The sequence below is a fragment of the Ictalurus punctatus genome, chromosome 16 (assembly GCF_001660625.3).
Source record: "Ictalurus punctatus breed USDA103 chromosome 16, Coco_2.0, whole genome shotgun sequence".
Taxonomy (NCBI): Eukaryota; Metazoa; Chordata; class Actinopteri; order Siluriformes; family Ictaluridae; genus Ictalurus; species Ictalurus punctatus.
The window spans coordinates 26,182,719-26,188,718 of record NC_030431.2 but is presented as its reverse complement, the minus strand read 5'-3'; positions in this window follow the sequence as shown (position 1 = coordinate 26,188,718).

Below are 6,000 nucleotides of genomic sequence, written 5' to 3'. Positions count from 1 at the left end.
TTTCATAATCTCACACACTGCAGGGTCAGCGAATCATATTTCATGTCTGTTTGCTTGGGTTGTTAAGACAGCAATTCCTGCTACAAACTATTAAAAAGAAAAGCTATTAGAGTAACGGATCCGTTCATGAAGTCATGGAGATGATGATGATGATGATGATGATGATGATGATACGGATCAATGAGAAAGATGGCCTCGGGCTGTAGTTTTCACCGTTTATACCCCACACTGTTTATAGATTGCATTTAATGCTGCTTTGACGGAATAAACGCCGAGGGCGAGAGATGACCGATAAAGCGTGGACGCTGTCGGTGAGAGGCGTACGGGTTTTATTGAAAACTATATCGAGTCGATTTTAGCCAAACATTACTTAGATGTAACGATCTCATATTTCAGAGAATCAGTAAAACGTGTCGTCTACCCTCTGGACTGATTTATTTTTATTTTTATTTTAATTTTACTTCAGGCACAGAAGTGCTTACGGACGCAGGACGATGTTGATTCCTTTTCACAGAGCTAATGATGCCCAGCCTGCGTGCTCACAGATGTGGAAAACAGCTGCACTGATGCAATCAGGGACTCTGTAGTACTCTGTAGTACATGTGGCCCACTTGAGCTACTTTAATCTAGAGGAGGCTTATGGCGGGATCCCCGGAGCCCATTGTGTTTGAGAGGCCGTTTCATTGCCTGCTCTGTGGACGTGGCCTCCTGTCCCCCACTGCTCCTTTCAGCTCCCGAGTTAAACATTTATCCATGAATGGGGCCGAGTGCAGCGGCGTGGCGAGCGGTCATCTACCGCTGTCTCTGTGTGCATGACTGGACACCAGCCTTCCCCGGTGGGGCTCGGACATCACAACTGTCCACAGTGTGTGTGTGTGTGTGTGTTTCTCCTTGTTTTTGTGGCTTAAAAACACACCAATATGGCTTTAATAATGTGACAAGAATGACTTTTTAAATCATATAACAGCTAAAGGTCCAGTTGCCTTCCTCACCCTCATAACTTCATGCGTTTCCTTTTAACGTTGCTGTATCTGGTAAATAGCTCATCGGAATCTGAGAGATAGAAGTAAAATGAATCATTTAAATTCAGGGTGGGAGGGGCATGCTCTCTCTCTCCTGTCAATCACAGTGACACAAGCCAATCCTGAGGCTTCTGTGAGCTCATGTATGAGGAAGAGGGCAGATAGAAGACAGGCTTTCCTCCAGTGTGTGATGCAGCAGCTTTAAACAGCGTGTTTGTCTGGCTTCATGTGTCTCAGAAGAGGTTATTATCAGTCATATGATAAGGGGAGACCGGGATGTTGGGTCAACCCTGGCCAAGACCGAAATAGGAGAAACAAATAAGAGAGATCATTATTTAATTCAATTAAATTTGTGATATTGATCATGTTAACTCCGAAAGGTCAATTTTTCCTTCGAGTCTTATCTCTTCAACTCAGCTGGATTTGCTCCGACACGGATCGTCACATGTAGCGTCCATGTCCAACTCGAGTGCACGCCGGGAGATTTAGACATTCTGAATTTCATGTCAATATTTGTAAGATTCGACGATATCGTTCGTGATGATCATTTTCATATTCAATTAGAAATGAACGCAAAATAGAAACATTTTCATTAGTAGTCTCAGATGTTTGGACCCCAGTGTATTACCCAAAACCTCACACAGCAGCATCAGAGCGAAGAATTCAAAAGTTCAAAAAAAAAAAGAAAAGAAAAAAGGACACCTCCATCTAGCAAATAAACTAGCCAGCTAACATTAGTGATCATGTGTTTATGATGTATTTACTTTCTCAAAACGTGACTTTTACAGCAAGTGTTATAGATTTAACCGACTAATGCGTCTACGTTAACTGATCTAAAGTTAACACTTCTATAATCGACTCTCTGGTGATATTTTATTGAAGGTTGGCGGTGAGAGCAGCCATGCTGACATGATATCATACGCTGAATTCTGGGCTGAGGACACCGTTCCTGACTTTCCGAGTAGGAACTCAGGAATTTCAAGTTGAAACCTGCTTTTTTTCCCCGCTAGGATGTTGGAAATTCCAAGTTTACAAGCTTTAGTCAAAACCAGCATTAAACTGGGTCGTTCCATCTCAAGTGCTCCAATACAGGTTGCTTGAATATATTCCATTTGAACTTTTTTTTTGGGAGTGATTACCTCTATATACTCGCATTGCAAAACCACCATTTGAAAATGAATGTTTTACTTGATTTAACTACGACGGCAATCTTGGTGTCATGGCACACAACAGATTTTGGTCATACAGCTGCGGATCTCTAGAGTACATGTAATAAACATATAGAGACATTTTGCACATTCGTGTTCCTTAGACGTAGATCTTAAGTCATGATTGTTCACAGTTCCACTTTTAGGGTCAATTTATAATGGGAAGGGTTCGAGTCTGAGTCTTATTTGTATTTGTTATTTTTTAGGGGGTACCTGGGTAAGTATAGTGTGCATGCAGAGCATTTCAGGTTTGAGACTTCTCATAAAAATTTTTTATGGGGGCAAGAAAGTGCAATTTAAAAAAAATAAAAATTCCCCTCACCTTCGGGTTGAGTATCTCTGGTGGGGGACCAGATACGAACCTGAAATTTTCACAGAAATAAGTCCTCTATAGTAGCATTCTGCTGTTTGTGATTCCACTGGTGGTTTTGCAATGCCAATACATAGAGGTAATCACTCAAAAATTTGGAGAGTTTTAAATGATCAGGCAACCTGTATTGGACCACTTGAGATGGAATGACCCTACATTAACAGTAACTGCTCTTATAGAAGCGTTATTGTGTTTGTGATAGCTAGTTTTAACATTCAATAACATTGCTGTATCACAAACAACTACACAGAGATTTGTGGCTTGAAAAGGAAATAGTCATGATTACAAATCCACATTTAGCTTCACAGTAATGTAGGAAAGAGGTGAAAATAAACCAAAAAGTCCATGAAAGAAGTTTAAACCAAAGAAGATGACTCTGAATTTAATTCCAGAATAAATGCTTGGGTGTCTATGGGTCAGGAATAAAGAAAAGCTCTCCTATATGATGTTATATATTTACCTGATGTGGCTAATATCTGAATAGCTGGACTATGTTAATCAAATTAATTTGCACTCGGATCATAAGGGGGTCCACTCAAAGGGGTTAAAAAAAAAAAAAAAAAGCTATCCAGCCCTAAAGAGTGTTTTTGTTTCTTCATTTTTTTCAGTTAGTTCAGTGTCACAATGAACTGAAGAAGGGTTTCCCATCATAAAAATCTTCAATGTAATCGAAAGCCTCGATGGATTTGTGGAAAACCGCTCCTCTTATAGACACCTTTTTAAGGGACTAGGTTGCCTAATTAAGGATCTCCTTAAGATTCACACAAGAGGCACACAGGGAAAAGGAGGAAGTGGTGAGGGTCTCTTTTTTTTCTTTCCCCAAAATGAGCAATGAATAGCACACGCCAGGGAACCAAAGGGACCAGAAGAGGAGGAGGAGGAGGAGGAGGAGGAGGAGGAGGAGGAGGAGGTTAAAACTCACCCACTCAAAAGATAAATGATGAAGTGGGCTATGTTCCAAATCACATGGCCTACTACTGTATCACACACACACACAGACACACACACACACACACTTAGTAACACCCTTGTGTAAAGATGATAAATATTACTTATACCAGTTATACTTATAACAGAACGTCCCCAAGTGTTTTATTCCTCTAATACCACAACAGTTCATCAAAGATTACAATTTTATCATTTATTAAACAACGACACGTCATACTTTTATGCATTTGTAACATGTAATAGCAGCTATAAGCAGTCGCTCCCTCACCAGCCTTTCTCTCTCTCTCTCTCTCTCTCTCTCTCTCTCTCTCTATTGAAGTTAATAAAACAAACAAACACACACAAAAAACAACAACAACAGAACTACTATGATCCCACAAAAAGCGCAAACTTCTCTGTCCTAAAGATATCTGAAAACTTAAAGTTACAGCTTTACATCTGATTGACACTGGAGACTCCTTCAATAAATGTTAAACAAACACTTAATGTTGCCATAGAGACCATAACATATCAAAACTGTGATTTGCAGGTGCACTACTGTCAGAGCTGCTGTTATAGAAAATTAATCAACATCATCTGACCAATCAGAATCCAGAACTCAGCAGTGCTGTGATGTAAATATAAAAGTATCATCTACACTCCCAGTAAGAGCAGGTTTCACTTTAGGAAGCTAGAGAACCCTTAAGGAACCCTGTTTTTGTTTCTAAGAGAACAGTATGTGGTAACCACCTGTACAGAGCTCCTCCAATATAACATAACGTTAATAATTTCATTTATCCCCCTCAAATGTTTCACTCATTTTAATACAAATATTAAATCCATGAATGAAACACTGATCAAAAGAAATCGTGTTTCTTAAATGAACAAAATGCCACCGTATACATAACACAGAAGCCGTGCTTATTACCTGATCGTATTATTTACTAACCTGGGTTTTCGGTGCTTTAAGAGGAAGGGGCGTGGCCAAGGAGGCGTGTTTTAGCCAATCGTATATCAGGAGAGGAGGCGAGACAGCGCGCGAGGATGAGACGCAAGCGTGACGCGTTAAAGGCAGAAAAGTGCTGAACGCTGTTTTCATTCTTTATTCCGTTTCACAGATTTAATTCATATCTTTCATTAAGTGTTTGAAAATACAATTCATCTGAAATCTCCCAATAGCTCTGCGTCATTCTGTTTGGAATTCTGGGATATATCTACACAGTTCATTTTAATATCACTCATGGAAATGACTGAGTGTCGCAAAGAGCTCAGTTTAAATAGCTGTTCCAAATGAAAAAGCATGCGCAAGGAATTACCCAGAAAACTCAAATCTAGATGTCTAATAAGTTCTTTCTCTAATAAATATCAGGACTCATCCTTCGGCTTGGTGAAGCAGTAGGCTATATTAAGCAGTGGAGGTCTATTTGTCGGAGATTCACAGCCTCTCTCATTTACAGGAGTTAGTGTGGGATTGATAAACTGTTACTTAAAAACACAAAAGTAACGAGACAAGTGCGACATTTAATTATAACAAGAAAACAATAACAATAATAATAATAACAACAATAATAATCATATTAATGAGTATAATAATAATAATAATAATAATAATAATTATTATTATTATTATTATTATTATTATTATTGTTATTATTGTTATTATTATTATTATTATTATTATTATTATTATTATTATTATTAAATTAGAGAGTGCAGGGTGTCAGCGTATTTTAGTTTCTAGTCTATAATTTGCACTGTAATAAGGAGGATTTTTACATTTGTATTGCAAATGATTTGCTGTGTTTAGGCCACAACATGCATTTATTTTGCAAAGTTAAATGCTTCATCACGTGTCCTTGTCAGAAAAGAGTCCTAAAATGCTTTGATATCATTTTAATGCTAAAACTGCCTAATGTGTGTGTGTGTGTGTGTGTGTGTGTGTGTGTGTGTGTGTGTGTGTATAATATATGAAGAAAACTTCGAATGAAAACCCTAAAACTTCAGTTGTGGTCAGGTGTAGTTGAACTGAATCAAAATAGAAATATTTTGGAATTGTGTTGATCCTGTTTCCACGGTATAAACACACAGAGAAACCCGTGCGATTATCATTATAGTGTGTATACACACTGACATAAGCGGCACAGGTCTCGCAGTGGTGACTACTTCGGAGTCTTGATTTATATATCTACGGGTAAATGAATCTGAAATAACCGGCAGCACGCGCGTCAGATGTCAGTACCGGGTTACAGCATTGCACCGACTTTCCAAAAGAGGAAAAAATAAAAGAGAGAGAGAGAGAGAGAGAGAGAGAGAGAGAGAGAGAGAGAGAGAGAGAGAGAGAGAGAGAAAGGCCGTGTTCATGCATAACAGTGTTGTGATTGTAATCGGTGTCTTCGGGGCGGGGAGGAAGGAAAACGGTGCCGTTGTGTCTTTAAGACTCGCTCGCGGGAGACGGTGGCGATTCATGACTCGT